The sequence below is a fragment of the Bos grunniens genome, chromosome 8 (genome assembly GCF_055505025.1).
Source record: "Bos grunniens cultivar Pamir isolate PY7600 chromosome 8, Bosgru_T2T1.0, whole genome shotgun sequence".
In the NCBI taxonomy this organism is placed as follows: domain Eukaryota; kingdom Metazoa; phylum Chordata; class Mammalia; order Artiodactyla; family Bovidae; genus Bos; species Bos grunniens.
In genome coordinates this window covers 95,415,417-95,437,573 of record NC_141172.1, presented here as the reverse complement: position 1 = coordinate 95,437,573, position 22,157 = coordinate 95,415,417, and the positions used below count along the sequence as shown (strand labels likewise).

General features: G+C 40.4%; 1 protein-coding gene across 24 annotated transcripts in view; it reads right to left on the bottom strand.

The window, feature by feature from the left end:
• LOC147367731 (uncharacterized) overlaps positions 1–22,157 on the bottom strand; it is a 651,563-nt gene that overhangs the window by 408,770 nt on the left and 220,636 nt on the right. For 21 of the 24 annotated variants that reach the window (XR_015132010.1, XR_015132012.1, XR_015132013.1 and 18 more), the window contains one exon: positions 4,227–4,351. The exons of the other annotated variants lie outside the window; for them this stretch is intronic. The gene's annotated coding sequence lies outside the window, so the exon portion shown is untranslated. The remainder of the gene's footprint in view (positions 1–4,226; positions 4,352–22,157) is intronic. 24 annotated transcript variants of the gene reach the window in all.

Sequence of the window (22,157 nt, the reverse complement as noted above, 5' to 3'; positions counted from 1 at the left end):
CACTGAGGAAACCAGGATTGAAAGAGACACGTGTACCCCAATGTTCATCGCAGCACTGTTTAAAATAGCCAGGACATGGAAGCAACCTAGATGTCCATCAGAAGATGAATGGATAAGAAAGCTGTGGTACATATACACAATGGAGTATTACTCAGCCATTAAAAAGAATACATTTGAATCAGTTCTAAGGAGGTGGATGAAACTGGAGCCTATTATACAGAGTGAAGTAAGCCAGAAAGAAAAACACCAATACAGTACACTGATGCATATATATGGAATTCAGAAAGAAGGTAATGATAACTCTGTATGCGAGACAGCAAAAGAGACACAGATGTATTGAACAGTCTTTTGGACTCTGTGGGAGAGGGCGAGGGTGGGATGATATGGGAGAATGGCATTGAAACTTGTAAAATATCATATGTAAAATGAATCGCCAGTCCAGGTTTGATGCATGATACAGGGTGCTCGGGGCTGGTGCACTGGGATGACCCAGAGGGATGGGATGGGGAGGGAGGTGGGAGGGGGGATTCAGGATGGGGAACACATGTACACTCATGGCGGATTCAAGTCAATGTACGGCAAAACCAATACAATATTGTAAAGTAAAATAAATTAATTAAATTTAAAAGAAAAAAGAATGCAAAAATTCTCTTTATTTTTTTATTTATAATTTTTATTTATTATTCTTTATTATTATTAAAACAAATTTATTATTCTTTTATTTTGTATATTCATATACAAAATATATACATATATGTATATGTATAACTGAACCACTTTGCTATACACCTGAAACTAACTCAACATTTTAAATCAAGTATACTTCAATAAAATTTTTTAAAAAGAGTGGAAACCTGCTTTCTAGATATTAGGATATGTACAAACCCACTGCAATCAAATCAACATGTAACAAGAGCAAACAAACCAATGGAGGGTAGTAGATAGTTTTGAAATAGATTCATGAATTTATGGTAACCTGATACATAATAAAGGTAGCACTCCAAAGCAAAAGAATCAAAAGGGGCTGATTCTTTATAGATGGTATTAGAAATAACTAGCTCAATGTGAAGAACAACTAAAACTTAGACCCTTCTTTACAACATACACAATACTGACTACAGATGAATTGAAGATGTAGATGACAGGGACAATGGGTTTGATATAAAATAATGTAGGAGAATATCTATATCCCTACGATGGGGAGAACTTCTGAAACAAAAATCTGAAATTTTGATAATAAGGCAAAAAAAATGATAGATTTCATTACATAAAAACTATAGACATCCATTTCATGCAGAACACCGTTGACAATGTTAACAGACGAACAACAGAAGAAAATATTTTCGTTGTCTAAAAACAAGAGACTAATATCCAGAATTCATAGGATATACAAGGAACTTGTGAAATCAATAATGAAAGAACAGGAAGTCTAGCCAGAAAATGGAACAAAGACATGAGCTAACAGGACACTTAAGAGGAATTTCAACAGACTAGCAAGCATACGAAAATACGCCCAGACTCATTTACATTTACAGAAAGACACATTGAAACAATGGGGAAAAAAAGGGAAATCACTACAGATCCCATGGGGATTCAAAGGATAATATGGGAATGTTGTGAATAATACTAGGCTTATAAATTTGATGACCTAGATGAAACAGACCATTCCTTGAAAAACACAATTTGCCAAAACCCACACAAGAAGATTATGCCATTATACATTCATCCAAACTCATAGAGTATAGGATACCAATAGTCAACCATAGGGTAAACTATAGACTTTGAGTGATTACAATGTGTCAGTATAGGTTCCTCAACTATAACAAATGTACCGCTTTACTGGCGGACGTTGATAACCCTGTTAAGTTGCTAAGTAGTGTCTGACTCTTTGATAATGGCAGAGGTTATTATTTGTGGGGTCAGGTAGAATATGGGAAATCTCTGAACTGTCATCTTATTTTTGATGTGAATCATAAAATGTTCTAAAAATTAGAATCTTAACTTTTTAAAAATGTTAGTCAATAAAATGAGCAATAAAAACTTCTAAAAACTAGAAAGCTGGCTAAAAAGCAACATGGATAGATGTAAAAACACAGTATTGAGCAAAAGGAGAAAACTTCGTAAGGATCGTTGTTGATGACATTCCATGAATTGAGGAGTACAATTAACTCAACACTTTGTACCAGAGAGCCTATAATAGCCAAGGGTAGATTTTAAAATATATGTAGTTTTGATATTTATATATGGTTGATGTAAACTTTTATATATAAAATGCCTATTTTTATATGAATTTTAATATATGTATATGTACAGTGGAATGTTATATAGCTAATTAAAAAAGTAAGCTGCTCTTTCTGTGCTGATGAATAATCTCTAAAATATACTAAAAGAATATGGAAGATACAAAATGAGGTATGCATTATGCTACATATAAATTATATATACTTCCATGTGTGTATATATATATTTACTTATAAATATATGCATGTATATATACTGAGAGAAAGAGAAAATGAAAAATAAGAAACTGGTACCTGTGGTTGCCTCTAAGATGGGAAATTGTGTGATTAAAGGACAGGGACACAAAACAGATTTACCTCTCACTCGATGCTCTTTTGTAATTTTTGAATTTTGTACTGCTTACATATATTTCTTCAGAGAAGGCAATGGCACCCCACTGCAGTACTCTTGCCTGGAAAATCCCATGGATGGAGGAGCCTGGTAGCCTGCAGTCCATGGGGTCGCTAAGAGTCGGGCACGACTGAGCAACTTCACTTTCACTTTTCACTTTCATGCATTGGAGAAGGAAATGGCAACCCACTCCAGTGTTCTTGCCTGGAGAATCCCAGGGACGGGGGAGCCTGGTGGGTTGCCGTCTATGGGGTTGCACAGAGTCGGACACGACTGAAGCGACTTAGCAGCAGCAGCATATATATTTCTTAATCAAAATGAATAACCAAGCTAATTATAAAAATAAAACCAAAACATGTGCATATGCTGATACAGAATACTAAATTCATTTGTCTGCATGTCTTCCCCTCCAGACTGAGACAAGGGGTCAGTTATATTCATCTTTATATCTCCTATAATATAATGTGACCGTTTGTGCCACATAGTAGGTACTCAATAAATAAAGAAGGATAAAGACAAAAGGAAGACAAATAAAAATATGCTGAGTGAGACACAATGGTTCTCAGTTCCCTCTTTGTGCTTTTTTGTGATTTTCACATTTTCAAAATTGTTTTAATTAAAAAATAAAACTGTGGTAAAAGTGTGGAGTATGACCTGAATGTGGAGGCAGGCTATTACTTAAGAGGCTACTTTCACAGGCCAGGTGGGAGAGTCTGAGTGGCCCAGCCTTGCTGTTGCCAAAGAGCCGAATGCTCTTCCAGGCTCTTTTCTCTGACATTTGCTTGATGCTGCCTCCTCCACCATTGCTAATTATGTACTTGAAGGTAGAGTGGAGATAATGAGCAGGCCAGGCATCACCAGACATAACAGTAGACCAAGCGACAACCTGAGCCTGCTGAGGCTACTTCTTCCTCTTTTTCAGTCAAAGCTGGAGTTATTCTGATTCCCTCCAGGAATAAGGAAAGGGAAACTGAGCTGAACACAGTGTAGGATCACCAGGCACCCAGCATCCATGCAGTCTACCCCTGGGCTCACCTATCTGTCCCAGAGTGGTCCCCAGCCTGTTATTAATGGATCCCAGCCTTTAACATCCATTTGACCTGCCTCTCCTTCACGTCTTTTTCTTTCCATTTCTTAACCCTCAATTCCATCCTCACTTTTCAGCTGCTCTCCAAGGCTTCACCTTTTTGAGTACCTTTTATGTGTTAAATATTGGACTCTGGTGCTGGGCTCCAGTGAATGTTGCTTAAAACACAAAAGGTTAAGCAGAGAGCAACTGTATTGATTAAACATCCATTTTCTTTCCTTTTGTTTTTGTAAGAGCCCTTGATGTTGTCTCTGATTGACAGCCCCACCTGTACACCTCTGGCCCCAGATTCCCCTTGGTAATGTCACCGAGAGCTACAGAGCACCTCACCCACTCCACACAAGCCACAGATCCTTCACGTACAGATTTCAAAGAAAAAAAAAAAGCAACGTAGCTTTTCGCTCTTCTCCTTTCCTTCTCTATTCCTTAGACATATTTTATTTCCACAAGTCCCTGTTGAACGAAGAAAAGTAAACTGGGGAGAAGGGGAAAAGCTTTTGGCACTCACCCTTGCCTTCTTTCAAATGTCTTCAAGTAGCAAGCTTTTGAATATGCTTTCAAGAAGGTGACAACCTTGTTAAATTAGCTTTTCCTTTTTGCCTCTCATGGTGTGAGTGACCTAAAGAATCCTTCCTGCAAGATTAACAAAATTACACCCATTGAGCTCGGTGCGAAAGGCATGGTATGAAGCCTGCTTTGCCCTGTTGTTGGTTCATGATAATGACTACATGAGCTGGCTTTGCCTCTTCCTTGCTCCTCCCTAAAAGTGTAATATTGCAAATAATAGGGCATCACCTTGCCATCCAAGAAGAGGATAAGCCTCTCAAGCAGAGAAGCCAAATGTCCAGTTACTATATGTAGCCAACAATAAATGAAGCCAAACAATTCCAAAAATTCATCTCCTTCCTCCCAAAACTCCATTTACACCATCGGATGAAGCCTATTCATAAGAACAGGGTCATAAGAATTATCAATAGAGTTGGCAGGACTGACTAGGGTGTCCAATGGTAAAGAGCACAGTTTTAGCAATTGGAACCTCTATGTGGCCCTTTTGGGCTTCCCTGGTGCCTAGGATGGTAAAGAATCCACCTGCAATGAGAAGACCTGGGTTCAATTCCTAGGTTGGGAAGATCCCCTGGAGAAGGGAATGGCTACCTACTCCAGTATTCTGGCCTGGAGAACGGAGCATGCCATGGACAGAGGAGCCTGGCAGGCTACAGTCCATGGGGTCGCATTGGGTTTCACCCTCACCTTCACCTTTGCTAGCTCACTTTAGACGTTTTGTAGGGAGGAAGTCTAATTCAGATCCGGAGAGGGCGATGGCACCCCACTCCAGTACTCTTGCCTGGAAAATCCCATGGATGGAGGAGCCTGGTAGGCTGTAGTCCATGGGGTCGTGAAGAGTCGGACACAACTGAGCGACTTCACTTTCACTTTTCACTTTCATGCATTGGAGAAAGAAATGGCAACCCACTCCAGTGTTCTTGCCTGGAGAATCCCAGGGATAGAGGAGCCTGGTAGGAGGCCGTCTCTGGGGTCGCACAGAGTCGGACACGACTGAAGCGACTTAGCAACAGCAGCAGCAGCAGGTAATTCAGATCAGATTCTATGTCAGTGTTGTTAGGATTTTAACTAGATGAAAGCTATGGGACAAAGAAATGAGGTGCAAAGATGGAACGCCTGCCTCTCTCTTCTTCGGCTTATCAAGACCCTTTAGGGACTAACACAAACATCCAGAAATGTGATGGAGCCAGATTTTACCAACTTGCAAGAGCTGACTCTTAAATTTTCAGGAAATTTGCAATCCAGTTGTCAGTTTAACAGTTATTATTTAAAAATTAAGTTAGATACAAATGAACCTGTTCACAGAACAAAAACAGACTCACAGGTATAGAAAACAAATATATGCTCACTAAAGGAGAAAGGAAGAGAGGGAGGGATAAATTAGTAGGAGTCTGGGATTAGCAGATATAAACTACTATATATAAAATAGATAAACAGCAAAGTCTTACTGTATAACAGGGAACTATATTTAATATCTTGTAATAAACTATAATGGAAAATATGACAAAGAATATGGATGTGTGTGTATATATACATATATAACTGAATCACTTTGTTGTACAGCAGAAACTAATGTAGCATTGTACATTAGCTACACTTCAATTAAAAAAATAAATGAATTAAATATGCTAAAATTAAATTATATAAACATTATCACGTTATATTAAAAACAAAGGTAATAAATGTTCAAAATTCATCACTTAACTATTTCACTATATTTTACTATTATCTATGCTCTTATGGTTATTTACATCTGTTGATTCTGTATAGTTGAAATATTACATAAGGGTGTGCTATTGTGCATCTGTTCTAATTTCATGTTCAGTAATATCCTGTTGGTAACTGGAAATCAACCATGTTGGAAGTATTTATACCACAGTAATTGGAAAACACTACAAATCAGAGATTGACTTATTGTTCTGTTGACCGGCTAGAATGGGGCTCAGTGATCTATGGCTCAATGAAATCTAGCCCTTAACTTAGTTTTGATGGTCCACAAGCTAAAAGTACTTTTTATATTTTTAAGGGGTTCTAAAAGAAAGAAGAGGAACAGGAGGAGAGAAGAAGAGACAAAGATTCGCTTTTCCCTGCTGCTGCTGCTAAGTCGCTTCAGTCGTGTCCAACTCTGTGCGACCCCATAGATGGCAGCCCACCAGGCTCCCCCATCCCTGGGATTCTCCAGGCAAGAACACTGGAGTGGGTTGCCATTGCCTTCTCCGTCGCTTTTCCCTAAAGAACTAAATAATACATATTCTGTGAGGGCTGTATGGTCTCTGTTACAATTCTCAATTCTACCACTGTAGCACAATGGCAGTCATTGGGTATGGCTATGCTTCAGTAAAATTTTATTTATAAAAGTGGGTGGTGGGTTATATTTGACCACTGTTTATCAAGCACTGATCTAGACTTAGGGAGGCATTCTGAGAGAATCAATTAGCTCTATGAAACTGACAATAAAGGGTACTGTATATTTCATCATGATTTATCAATGTGTGCTATACATGCTTCAGAGAAGGCAATGGCACCCCACTCCAGTACTCTTGCCTGGAAAATCCCATAGATGAAGGAGCCTGGTAGGCTGCAGTTCATGGGGTTGCTAAGAGTCAGGCATGACAGAGCGACTTCACTTTCACTTTTCACTTTCATGCATTGGAGAAGGAAATGGCAACCCACTCCAGTGTTCTTGCCTGGAGAATCCCAGGGACGGGGGAGCCTGCTGGGCTGCCGTCTATGGGGTCGCACAGAGTCAGACATGACTGAAGCGACTTAGCATAGCATAGCATACATGCTTCATGTAAGTACAAAGAATAATAAAAAGAACACACATTTTTACTGGCTAGATAGGTCATTAAATATTAGTATACCACTGCTCAAAGCCCACTCCTTCAAAGTCTGTAATCGAGGCTGCTCTCTTTCTTTTCAACAAACCTTTGCCAAGTGCTTACCACATGCCAGACCCAAAAGAAAGTGAAAGAACGTGAAGTCATTCAGTCGTGTCTGACTCTTTTTGGCCCCATGGACTGTAGCCTACTAGGCTCCTCCATCCACGGGATTTTCCAGGCAAGAGTACTGAAGTGGGTTGCCATTTCCTTCTCCAGGAGATCTTTCCAACCCAGGGATTGAACCCAGGTCTACAGCATTGTTCAGTTCAGTTCAGTCACTCAGTCATGTCTGACTCTTTGCGACCCCATGAACCACAGCACGCCAGGCCTCCCGGTCCATCATCAACTCCCAGAGTCCAGCCAAAGCTATGTCCATTGAGTCGGGAATGCCATCCAACCATCTCATCCTCTGTCGTCCCCTTCTCCTCCTGCCCTCAATCTTTCCCAGCATCAGGGTCTTTTCAAATGAGTCAGCTCTTCGCATCAGGTGGCCAAAGTACTGGAGTTTCAGCTTTAGCATCAGGCCTTCCAATGAACACCCAGGACTAATCTCCTTTAGAATGGACTGGTTGGATCTCCTTGCAGTCCAAGGAGCTCTAAAGAGTCTTCTCCAACATTACAGTTCAAAAGCACCAATTCTTTGGTGCTCAGCTTCCTTAATAGTCCAACTCACATCCATACGTGACTTCTGGAAAAAACATAACCGTGACTAGACAGACCTTTGTTGACAAAGTAATGTCTCTGCCTTTTAATATGCTGTCTAAATTGGTCATAACTTTCCTTCCAAGGAGTAAGCATCTTTTACTTTCATGGCTGCAGTCACCATCTGCACTGATTTTGGAACTCAAAAAGACAAAGTCAGCCACTGATTCTACTGTTTCCCCATCTATTTGCCATGAAGTGATGGGACCAGATGCCATGATCTTAGTTTTCTGAATGCTGAGCTTTAAGCCAACTTTTTCACTCTCTTACTTTCATAAAGAGGCTCTTTAGTTCTTCTTCACTTTCTGCCATAAGGGTGGTGTCATCTGCATATCTGAGGTTACTGATATTTCTCCCAGCAATCTTGATTCCAGCTTGTGCTTACTCCAGCCCAGTGTTTCTCATGATGTACTCTGAACAGAAGTTAAAAAAGCAGGGTGACAATATACAGCCTTGACGTACTCCTTTTCCTATTTAGAACCAGTCTGTTATTCCATGTCCAGTTCTGACTTGCTTTCCTGACCTGCATATAGGTTTCTCAAGAGGCAGGTCAGGTGGTCTGGTATTCCCATCTCTTGAAGAATTTTCCACAGTTTGTGGTGATCCACACAATCAAAGGCTTTGGCATAGTCAATAAAGCAGAAATAGATGTTTTTCTGGAACTCTTGCTTTTTCGATGATCCAGCAGATGTTGGAAATTTGATCTCTGGTTCCTATGCCTTTTCTAAAACCAGCTTGAACATCTGGAAGTTCATGGTTCATGTAATGCTGAAGCCTGGCTTGGAGAATTTTGAGCATTACTTTACTGGCGTGTGAGATGAGTGCAATTGTGTGGTAGTTTGAGCGTTCTTTGGCATTGCCTTTCTTTGGGATTGGAATGAAAACTGACCTTTTCCAGTCCTGTGGCCACTGCTGAGTTTTCCAAATTTGCTGCCATATCAAGTGCAGCACTTTCACAGCAGTATCTTTCAGGATTTGAAATAGCTCAACTGGAATTTCATCACCTCCACTAGCTTTGTTCGTAGTGATGCTTCCTAAGGCCCACTTGACTTCACATTCCAGCATCTCTGGCTCTAGGTGAGTGATCACACCATCGTTTTTATCTGGGTCGTGAAGATCTTTTTTGTACAGTTCTTCTGTGTATTCTTGCCACCTCTTCTTAATATCTTCTGCTTCTCTTAGGTCCCTACCATTTCTGTAGGCAGACACTTTACCGTATGAGCCACCAGGAAAGTCGCAAGGAATGGAAGAGTTAGAAATACAAGGTCCATGTTCTCTAAGAGCTCACAATTCAGTATGACATCAACAGGTAACAGATCAACAGCAAAGGACAGAGAAGCAAGTGCGGACACACAAACACCCAAAGTGTTATGGAGCACAGAGAAGGAAGAAATCAGTGTTCACTGTTTCAGTGTTCCATAGTGAGAAGCTGACCTCATCCACACAGCAAGCCCACATAGTACACATTATGTCTTCACAGTATACATGGGCAAACTGAGAAGCAGAAATTTAGTTAATATGCCCAAGGGCATAAAGCTAATAAAGCTGGTTACCAAAGACCCTGTTATTTCACTCCACTCCCAATTAATCCCTTGTTTATAAAAATAGGGTATGAAAAAAAAAAAAATTCATGCCTTGATCCATTGCAAAATGTCTCCCATATGCTTCTGAAGAGTTTCCCTCCCTCTCTAGTATGTCTGCCATATGAGTTGATTATTTCCCCAAATGTCAAAAAGTAAACATTAAATAAAAGTTTTAAAAGAACAAGTGTCAATGTATCTCTGAAACTGTAACAGTACTGAGCTGAACTGCGACCAAGTTCAAAGGTCTCGGCATTCATTAATATTAACATGTTCAGGTGTTTTCAGCTCTTTGAGGGCAGGAGTCAGCCATTCTTCCTACAGTGCCCAGTGGAGGGCTGGTCATATAAAAGCTATTGTCAAAGCACTTGAGTAACTGGGGAGCCTGCAGTGGGATCTGCAGAGTCAAAGATCCAGTGAATCACCAACAGGACTTCCCACAGCGTAGTTTTTATCTCTAAAGGCACGAGGAAATCCAACAAGTTGAATCAGTACCTGAACCACAATCTTAGCAAAGAGGAACCTGTTTGATGCAAAGTTGATACATTTATCAATTCACAGAGATCTAAAAAAAAAAAAATCAACATTTTCTTAAATGTGTAGAGAAGATTCACAATCTCCCTTGAAATTTTCTTTTAGAGCAGAGCTTCTTAAATTTTGATGTGAATCAGAGTCAGCTGGGGAGCTTGTTAAAAGTATCTCTCTCCAGTCCACTCCCAGATGGCCTGATTTACGAGGTCTCCAACCAGATCTGAACACCCCTGGTTAAGAATCTTCTGGAGTTTCTAAATTCCTATTGTGAATACTTTTTTCAACTGTGCCTAACAAAATGATATGCTACAGATCCACACAGTCTTTAATCTGCAATTCTGAAATACAAAAGCTCTGAAATCTAAACGTCTTTACCTAACTCATCCAGGAGCCAAACCTGTTGTGAGCTTAACTCTTTTGGGGGTAAAACCTGACCTGAACTGTCCAAATACGTTTTAGAATCTCAGTTCATCTAACTTTGTGTGGCTATATATACACTTTGCTGCAGAAACATTAACCTGGTGATCGCAAGGTGCCACTCCAGACCCTCTGGGGGTGTCACAAAAGCATGCTCCATTTTACTTTTGTCAAACCATAAACATTTGATATGTGAAATATATTTGGTTCCAAGCACTTCAGATGGAAGACTGTGGGCCTAAATGAAATCCCTTGTAACTCTTGTTACTTCTCAAGGATGGGGGATTTAGGAGGATTAAGGAAGCAAATTCACCAACATGTATCCTTTCAGCAGCCTCAGTCTTCACAAGGTGCTTGATCTTCAGAAAGCAAGAGACAGAAATACTTCACAATGCAGTGAACACAAGCTTCATGGCTACCAGCCTTTGGAAGTCCTGTCATTTCCAGGACTCACTCCAATACCTATCCACCCTGGTTCAGGTAAGACCAGCTCTTCATCATTTTTGATGCTCAGTACATTTATGTCATAAAAACAGTCTACACCACGTTTTAAGTCCACATTTTAAGTATTTTAAGTCCACATTTTAAGTATTTTGAAAGTTTCCCTGAATCTAAGCCCCTATTATCCAGTCCCCTTTCAAGAACACCACGAAAGCAGAGAGATAAAAGAGTTGGGTTCCAGGGACTGAGGTATAATCAAGCAGCAGTGTTCTTAGAATAAAACAAGAAAGGCATGAGGATGAAACTGAGAGAAGATGCCAAAACTGAGGTTCTAAGTAGATGCAAACTAATTAACATGATCTTCTAAGTCCTGCATTACCTTGTCCAATTGTCTGTGCCCCCCACATCTTCACTCCATCACTCTTAACTTTATCCGGTTCACTGGGAAACCCTGCTTTTTCCTACCCCTTTGGTATAAGCTGTTTTTTTCTGCCTGGAATACTCTTCACACGCATTCCCCTTTCATCTTGGGTCTTCTGTACACTATCCCCATCCCCAGGTAGAGTTATCCACCTCCTACTTCTCAGCACTGTCTCTACCAGAGTCCATAACCACTGCATTTCAATTGCCTGGTAACTATGGTTATACATAGTCTTCACTTTGCACCAGTCAGTGATCACCTTGGGGCTGGAAACCACACCTGTCTTCCACAATCACACTCCCAGTGCCTGACAACAAGCCTGCCTGGAAGTGACCCCATGCTCAACCGATGTGTGCTAAATCAATGTGTGAATGAACAGATGGATGGAAAGGAGGCAAGAAACAGGCCGAAGGCAAGGAATGGTCCAGAGCTCTTTCTAGGAACACTGTTGGCATGTAGGTGTCCTCTCTTGCTGGATGGGCTTTGGCTGGTGAGTGAGAGCTTCACTAAAGGTAAAGAGGCAAGATCTGGAGCAGAAACCCAAACTCCCTCTTCCTGCTCCTTTTCCCCCTTTCCTTCACAGTCCTCAACAAAATTTCCATTATTTGTATTGCTGTATTTATTTTCCCTCTCCCCAGTAAGCTTCACAAGAGTAGAGACTATTTAGTTCCCCACTTTATACTCAGCCTCTATTGTCATGCCTGGAGAAGTTATACATAGAAAGTACTTGCTGAATGACTGAACAGATGTATGACATTTAATCTCTCAAGTTCCAGAGAATCTGTGTTTTGAAATCTCCTAGGGTCCCCCAAGCCTTCTTATGAGTAAGCAGGAAATTACAAATTGAGATAAAAGAATAAAAACTTATCAGACAAAATTTTATCAATCTATCCCAAAGGAACCTATCCACTCATCCCAGACAACTTGTTCTTCTGAGAAATTAGTGAACTTTACTATAAACACTGAAATAATCACTTGTAAAATTCTGCATTTTCTAGTTGATACTCAAAATCCCCCCTTGATTCAGATCCTCCTACTCCTCCTTTCATTCCACCTTTCATCCCAGAATCCCAAGAGCGATTTCTCCAGAAGAGAAAGCCAGAGACCGATGTTTTCATAAACTTTTCTGTAACCATGAAAAGCTGCTTGGCAAAAGGTAGGAGAAAAAGGGATGTAGTCTTCTCTGAACCCAATTTAAAAGAAAATTAGATGTCCTTCCACCTGGAAAATCAAAAGGCTTCAAGGAAATGTCTTGCCCCAGTAAGTATCTATCTTGGGAAACAAGCAATCCGTGGATAGAACAGAAACATATTTGTATCATGATCACTATAAGTGCTGATGAAAACGAGAAGTTGAAACAATCTTCCCTGAAAACAAAGAATTTATGTTCATATTCATATTCCATTCTCCAAGTCTCTAGAGCCCAAATTCTCCTTACTTTTCCCAATTAAAAATAAATACGTAAATAACCAAAATAAGTTTTTGAAAGAGTTTTGCTTCAAAAGAATATTGAATTCCCCAGAGGCTAATGCATAAAATTCCAGAAATGAAGTGGGATGAAAGGAGGCCTTTCAACATAATTTTGGTAGAAAGGGCTCAAATATGTCATACATCCTTTATATTTGAGAATAATGGAACCAAGACTTTTCTAAGTACCTCAATTTTTTCTGCTACCCCTACATTTATCAAATATAGTTTGTCAAATTTCCAAGATCCACATCACTTTTCATAAGAACCAAACAAGACCATGAAGTATATATAAACAATAAAAGCCATATTAAAATATGTTCTGGGGACTTCCCTGGTGGTCCAGTGGCTAAGACTCCACGCTCCCAATGCAGGGGGCCTGAGTTCCATACCTGGTCAGGGAACTAGATCCCACATGCCACAACTAAGAGTTCGCATAGCGCAACTAAAGATCCTGCATGCCTCAACTAAGACCCAGCACAACCAAACAAATAAATAAATCTATAAATACACTATAGATTCTGGGCAGTCCTTAGAGTTCACACATTTGGTTGAAATTGATGTCTGTCCTGGCAAAATTACAGGTGACTGCAGAGCATTAGCCTCTAGACTCATTTTTGAAAAGCAGAAACGTCGGACGTCAGGTCCATGCACACCAAGAGTCTACTGCCTGATTTTCTCTATCCCTTCAGCCCAACCCCGTCAAGAATAAACCATTCTGTACATGCTTATGGTTGACGTAAACTGTAGACTGATCTGGACAAAGGCACTATCCCGACATGAGGACATCTTGATCTGTTAATTAAGAACTGGTTTCTGCCAGAAAGTGAAGAAGAACTTAACAGTCTCTTGATGAAAGTGAAAGAGAAGGGTGAAAAAGTTGGCTTAAAACTCAATGGTCAGAAAACTAAGATCATGGCATCCGGTCCCATCACTTTGTGGCAAACAGATGGGGAAACAATGAAAACAGTGACAGACTTAATTTTGGGGGGCTCCAAAATCAGTGCAGATGGTGACTGCAGCCATGTAATTAAAAGACACTCGCTCCTTGGAAGAAAAGCTATGACCAACCTAGACAGCATATTAAAAAGCAGAGACATTACTTTGCCAACAAAGGCCCATCTAGTCAAAGCTATGGTTTTTCCAGTAGTCATGTATGGATGTGAGAGTTGGACTATCAAGAAAGCTGAGCACCAAAGAATTGATGCTTTTAAACTGTGGTGTTGAAAAAGACACTTGAGAGTCCCTTGGACTTCCAGGAGATCAAACCACTCAATCCTAAAGGAAATCAGTCCTGAATATTCATTGGAAGGACTAATACTGAAGCTGAAACTCCAGTACTTTGGCAATGTGATGCGAAGAACTGACTCATTGGAAAAGACCCTGATTCTGGGAAAGAATGAAGGCAGGAGGAGAAAGGGATGACAAAGGATAAGATGCCTGGATAGCATCACAGACTCAACAGACATGAATTTGAACAGGCTCCAGGAGTTGTTGATGGACAGGGAAGCCTGGCATGCTGCAGTCCATGGGGTCACAGAGTTGGACATGACTGAGCAACTGAACTGAACACCTAGAGAAGTTTCTAATGGCCAGGCAACTACAATCTCAAAGGAGAAAAATATAGAATGGCCAGACAACCAAATACAGAAAAATACAGAATGGCCAGAAAACCAAAATCTCAAAGGAGAAAAATACAGAAAAAAATCCAGGGAAGAGACAGAAACATGAAGAATGAGGCAGAGGAGAGAAGGGAAAGATGAAATCTAGGAAGATGTCATATTGTCCATTTTTTGTGAGCATACAGAGAGGACCTTTGCAACACTCAGAATGATAACAATCCATGTTTTTTTTTTTTCTGTAGTAAATTCTTCATAGACTAAAGAGATAAAAGAATCTGCTCATAAATTATAAGGCCAATTATTCAGAGTGATACATTTTATAGATACATATGCATGTTTATTAATAAAGATCACATAGCCAAAAGGACACACTGGGGAAACTGCAAACAATAATCTACTTTAAATAAATTTATTTTAAAAACTCAAAACATTCGAAAAATATAAGCAGACAATTTCATATGAATATCCCCATCATCTGCAGTTGTTCAGCCAAGCCCATGCACAACTGGCAGTGGAAGGCTTGAATTTAAGTTTCAGGTACTCATTTACTCTGTGACTTTTGGCAAGATGCCCAACTTCTCTGGTCCTGAATTTCTACAGTTGTAAAATGGGATAATGATAACACTTACCTCACAGTAAGTGCTGTGAATAGCAAATGAAGCGATCGAATAGTTCCGAAATACCACAGTGTGACAAGTATTTTACAGTCTGCAACAACAGGGGAGAAGGATGTATGGATTTTGGATAAAGCTACATATTCTATAACATGCCTATTCTTTGGATAGTACTTCTTTCCTCCTCTTTCAGTGGAAAAATCATCTTTCTATTATTAAAACTAAAGAGTTGGCAAAGGTCCAGCTCTTTCTCTCTGTATGGTTTAGTAAGTGTCTATTGTTTTGGGTTTTATTCTGTTTCGTTTATTTTTCTCAGTTGGCAAAATAAACAGTAGGCAATTCAATATTATTTCTGCAAATTGTTTCTGAACTGTTATTGATCTCTGAAGTCCAAAAGTCAGAGTACTACTAAAATATTATGTGAATGGCAGAGGACCCTATATGGACCTGAGCTGTGGTCACCAAACAGCATTGGTTATGTTTGAAGACAAGTAGGGACACCAGAAGGTAGTTTATTTACTTAAAGAACAAAGGAAATTCAGATGAAAAAAAAAAAACTTATTGAAAGACAAAGAGTTCCTCAGGCACAGCAGTTAATGGAGTCAGAAGATGATTCTAATAAGGTCACCATGTTACCTGTCTCTTGAATTTATCTTTGATAATTTTGTATCTCAATAATACCTATGATGGCTAATTTTATATGTGAACTTCACTGGCCTGAAAGACAATGCAAACTGGTAAACATTATTTCCAGATGTGTCTGTGAGGGTGTCTCCAGAAGAGATCAGCAACTGAATCCCCAGACTAAGGGAAGAGGGTCACCCTAGCCAATGCAGGTGGGCAACACTGAAACAGCTAAGAGCTCATATATACAAAAAGGTAGAGGAAGAGTCAGTCCATCCTCTTGGTTGGGACACTCATCTCTCCTACCCTCAGACACCTGCATTCCTGGTTCTTAGGCATTTTGACTTGGACAGGAACTACACACCTGCTTGCCTGGGCCTCCAGACTGTAGATGGAAGACCCTGAGAGTATCTCCCATAATCACATAAACCTATCTCTCATAATAAATCTTTCTATCTATCTATTACCTATCTTTCTAGCTACCTACCTACTTAGCTACCTATCTTTTCGTTCTGTTTCTCTGGAGAACCCTGGCTAACAAAAGGCCTCACTGGGACTTTCAAGAGGACTATAATAAAACTAAAAGGACTATTTTCACCAAACTTCATAAGCATTGGAGTAGGAGCAAAATAGTACTGCTTTGGGGCTTGAGGAATAAAGCCCCATTCGCGTCACAACAGGCTGAGGGTTCCTCCCCACATGGACGTTCTTATCTCAGAGGCATCGGACAGCAGTCACTATGCTTAGGCAGCATCAAGGTGAGGAAAAACACCAGTGACTTTGGGAACACAATGAGACTGGGCCCTCAATTTAAGTTCCTTTGATGGCAGGCACCAGTAGCCATGGCAACAGGGAGGCACCTTCACAATGCTTCTTTTCAGGTGGCAGACCTCACCAAAACAAACCCAACCTGACGAGGAGGAAAATGGCCAACACCAAGCAGTAACTATGAGCATGCATTCATGAGGACCTATGAAAGAGTCCACAGGGATGCCCAGAAATACAAGGGACCAAGACATAGTGTCAGCAAGGCAGCGGGAATACAGAAGACAGAGGTGGGATCAGGAACTGCAAAGTATTCATACTATTTATTACTATGAGGGCCACTGGGGGAAGCCATGCTTACTCCATTATTTCCAGCTATGCGACTATGGTTGAGTCCCTGAACGTTTCAGAGCCCTGATTCCCTCTCCTAGAAAATGGAGTAACAACAGATACTAATAACTACTTCAGAAAATAATTTTAAGAACTAAAGAGGATACCATGTTTGAAAGTGTTTCTTAAATGCTCAAGTGCAATGTAAATATTAGTTTTCATATTTAACAGTGGATCATTATGTGATATTCAGTGCTGGCATCCTCTCAGGATTCAACCTGCAGTACATCCACTCCAAAAATCACAGCTAGGAAAACATCTTTCAAGGAAAAAGAATGAGGCGGGAATGATCTAGCTGGATTACAAAGTGGCATGGATGAGAAAACCCACCCAGTTACACCCAGAGAACCAATATGCCGTCAATGTCGGGTGACACTGTGAAGGAAGGGAATATGATACACATACTGTAATTACGTAGATATTTCCTCTAAAGCTCTGGAAGGGAGAGATTATCACTCTTGTTTTACAGATCAGGCATATGTGACTCAGAGATGTGAAATGGCATAGCCAAGACCAGCTATATAAATAGAAGACAAGCTAATATTTTAAATACAGATATTTCTAGATCTAATATCAGACAACATTTTTTTTTTTTTTGACTAAACAGACAATCCACAATCACAGCAATCGTGACCTAACTATGATGACAAGTCATGAAGCACATGTACCAGGCGCCATACCTTCTACATTTTGCAAGCCCAAATCTTTTCTTTTTTTTTGTACCCAGTAGTCAGCTTTGCTTCTACCAAAAGGGTTCTTCCAGATAGGCTTCTACTTGAACACTTTTTAAAACATTCTTTTGGGTAGTAAACCATTTTATTTGTCTGCATGTATCCTGAATGATAATAGCTCCAGAAAGAACGAAGCAGCTGGGCCAAAGTGGAATGACGCTCAGGTGTGGATGTATCTGTCAGTGAAAGTAAAGTCCAATGCTGTAAAGAACAATACTGCATAGGAACCTGGAATGTTAGGTCCATGATTCAAGGTAAATTCGATGTTGTCGAGCAGGAGATGGCAAGAGCGAACATCAACATCTTAGGAATCAGTGAACTAAAATGGATGGGAATGGGCAAATTTAATTCAGAAGACCGTTGTATCTACTATAGTGGCCAAGAATTCCTTGGAAGAAATGGAGTAGCCCTCATAGTCAACAGAGGAGTCTGAAATGCAATACGTGGGTGCAGTCTCAAAAAGGACAGAATGATCTCAGTTCATTTCCAAGGCAAACAATTCACAGTAATCCAAGCCTACGTCCCAACCACCAACGCCAAAGAAGCTCAAGTTGACAGGTTCTGTGAAGACCTACAAGACCTTTTAGAACACCAAAAAAAAAAAAAACAAAAAAAAAAAACCATGTCCTTTTCATCACAGGGGATTGGAATGCAAAAGTAGGAAGTCAAGAGATACCTAGAGTAATAGATAAGTTTGGCTTTGGAGTACAAAACGAAGAAGAGAAATGGTTAAAAGGGTTTGTCAAGAGAACACACCGGTCATAGAAAAACCCTTTCCAACAAAACAAGAGATGACTCTACACATGGACATCATCAGATGGTCACTACTGAAATCAGATGGATTATATTCTTTGCAGCAAAGATGGAAAAGCTCTATACAGTCAGCAAAAACAAAACCTGGAGCTGACTGTGGCTCAGATCACCAGCTCCTTATTGCAAAATTCAGGCTTAAATTGAACAAAGGTAGGAAAAAATTAAGAGGCAATTCAGGTATGACCTAAATCAAATCTGTTATGATTACACAGTGGAGGTGATGAATAGATTCAAGGGATGAGATCCAGTAGACAGAGTGCTTGAAGAACTATGGACAGAGGTTCATAACATTGTACAGGAAGCAGCGCCCAAAACCATGCCAAAGATAAAGAAATGCGAAAAGGAAAAGTGGTTGCCTGAGGAGGTTTTACACATAGCTAAGGAAAGAAGAGAAGCAAAAAGCAAGCAAGAAAGGAAAAGATATACCAAACTGAATGCAGAGTTCCAGAGAATAGCAAGGAGAGATAAGAGAGCCTCCTTAAATGAACATTGCAAAGAAGCAGAGGAAAAAGAATGGGAAAAACTAGAGATCTCTTCAAGAAAATTGGAGATACCAAGAGAACATTTTATGCAAATATGGGCACAAATAAAGGACAGAAACAGCAAGGATCTAACAGAAGCAGAAGATATTAAGAAGACGTGGCAAGAATACACAGAAGAACTGTACAAAAAATATCTTAATGACCCAGATAACCACCATAGGGTGATCACTCACCTAGAGCCAGACATCATGGAGTGTGACGTCAAGTGGCCTTAGGAAGCATCACTACGAACAAAGCTAGTAGAGGTGAATTCCAACTGAGCTATTTCAAATTCTAAAGTATTACACTGTTAAAGCACTACACTCAATATGTCAGCAAATTTGGAAAACTCAGCAGTGGCCACAGGACCGGAAAAGGTCAGTTTTCATTCCAATCCCATAGAAGGGCAATGCCAAAGAATTTTCAAACTAGTACACAATTGTGCTCATTTCACATGCTAGTAAGGTCAGGCTGAAAACCCTTCAAGCTAGGCTTTACTAGTACGTGAATCGAGAATTTCCAGATTTTCTAAATCCAGTACAGCTGGATTTAGAAAAGGCAAAGGAACCAGAGGTCAAACTGCCAACATCTGTTCAATCACAGAAAAAGCCAGAGAATTTCAGAAAAATATCTACTTCTGCTTCATTGACTACACTAAAGCCTTTGACTGTGTGGATCACAACAAACTGTGGAAGATTCTTAAAGAGATAGGAATACCAGAACACCTTACCTGTCTCCTGAGAAACCTGTATGGGAGTGAAGAACCAACAGTTAAAATCTTACATGGAACAACTGATCAATTCAGAATTGGGAAAGGAGTACAAAAAGGCTGTATATTGTCACCTTGTTCGTTTAACTTATATGCAGAGTTCATCAAGTGATATGCCAGGCTGAATGAAGCTCAAGCTGGAATCAACACTGCCAGGAGAAATATCAACAACCTCAGATATGCAAATGATACCATTCTAATGGCAGAAAGGGAAGAGGAACTAAAGAGCTTCTTGATGAGGGTGAAAGACGGAGTGAAAAGGCTGGTTTATAATTCAACATTCAAAAAACTAAGATTATGGTATCCGGTCCCATCATTTCATAGCACATAGATGAGGAAAAGTGGAAGCAGTGATAGAGTTTCTTTTCCTGGGCTCCAAAATGACTGTGGACAGTGACTGTAGTCATAAAACTAAAAGATGCTTGCTCCTTGGAAGAAAAGATATGACAAAACTTGACAGTGTACTAAGAAGCAGAGACATTACTTTGCCAACAAAAGTCCATATAGTCAAGGTTCTTCAAGTAGTCATGTACGGATGTGAGAGTTGGACCATAAAGAAGGCTGAGCGCTGAAGAACTGTGGTGCTAGAGAAGACCTGGACTGCAAGATCAAACCAGTCAATCCTAAAGGAAATCAACCCTGAGTACTCATTGAAAGGACTGATGCTGAAAAGCTCCAATGGCTTTGGCCACCCATCTGAAAAGTAGATTCACTGTTAAAGACTCTGATGCTGGGCAAGATTGAAGGCAAAAAGAGAAGAGGGCAGCAAAGGATGAGATGGTTAGATGGCATCACTGACTCAATGGACATGCATTTAAGCAAACTCCGGGAGATAGTGAAGAACAGGGAAGCCTGGTGTGCTGCAGTCCAAGGGGTTGCAGAGTCAGACAGGACTTAGTGACTGAACAACAACAACAAATTCTGAAAGCACTATAGCAAGATTGTTCAAATGAGAAATAAAACCACTTTACTGTGTGTAAATGTAACACTTGTAGCCTACATGGGGAAAAAGAAAAAACAACTTAAATTCAAAGCACATGAGCTGGGTGAGAATGAAGCAGGCAGTAAGCAAGGATGAGAACACCATGCAAGGAAAACCACAGGCTTGTGGCTTCCTGCTCTAGAATGCCATCATGCCAAGGGGATGATGTGGGGCAGCACTTCTGGTAGAGACAGTGAACCATTATTCAGCTTTTTGTGAAATGGGGTTTGCAGGACAGCACATGTGGTAGTAATAGGAAAGATGCAATTCTCCTTGGCTGCTTTTCAAGCTTCACTATTTGGATAATTTGGGGACTTTTGTTTTTAAACTTTGAGACATTCTCTCAGAACTAGACTGATTATGAGGGTATGTCTTGAACTCTGCCAACAGAGAAAACTTGGCTTGAGTTTATTTTTTAAGTTGTGTGCAATTTTGCTAGAGACGAATATGCTTCCTTCCAATCAACCATCTTTTTTCAGAAAACAAACTCAAATGATGCCTTATAAGAGTTTAAATCTTTCCTTTACAGGATGAAGACCCTTCAGTATTGTTCCCAAAATAAAATCCCCAGTGTGCATTGTCAAGAAGCCAAGTTAAATGTTGAAAATAATCTCATTTCTGTCATCTACAGTGCCCTGAACTTATTGGGTAACTTTCTTTCAATGAGTCAAAACCCTAAGCAGTTCATTTGGGGCTTCCCTGCTGGTTCAGAGGTAAAAGAATCCTCCTGCAAAGTAGGGGACCTGAGTTTGATCCCTGGGTCGAGAAGATCACCTGTAGAAAGGAATGGTTACCTACTTCCTACATGGGCTACAGCCCATGGGGTCACAACGAGTTGGACATGACTGAGCGACAGTTCATTTAGTATTTGCTTCCATCATGTCTGACTCTTTGCAACCCCATGCACTGTAGCCTGTCAGGCTCCTCTGTCCATGGAATTCTCCAGGCAAGGATACTGGAGTGGGTTGCCATTTCCTTCTCCAGGGGATCTTCCTGGCCCAGGGATTGAACCCGTATCTCCCATACTTCCTACATGGGCTACAGCCCATGGGGTCACAACGAGTTGGACATGACTGAGCGACAGTTCATTTAGTATTTGCTTCCATCATGTCTGACTCTTTGCAACCCCATGCACTGTAGCCTGTCAGGCTCCTCTGTCCATGGAATTCTCCAGGCAAGGATACTGGAGTGGGTTGCCATTTCCTTCTCCAGGGGATCTTCCTGGCCCAGGGATTGAACCCGTATCTCCCACATCTCCTCATTGGCAGCCAAATTCTTTACCACTGCGCCGTGTGGGAAACCCCATTTGTTTGCGATTCATTAAACTATCTGACTGCTGTGGACTCGGTTCATGCTCAAGGACAAATAGCCAAAATGAAGAACCTACAACTATTTGTTTTCACCAAAGCCAAAGAGGCTTTAAAGAAGAAGCAAGTTTAAAACATGACTTAAATGAAACTATCTCCCACACAAAGGAGATTTGGGGAGCATGGAGGAAAGAGGATGGAAGAGAGAAGAGGCTCAGGTATGAGAGACTTAGGTGTGATCTCAGGCAAGTTGCCTGTCACCAATTCTCTGAGCCACATCTGTAAAACAGGCATGC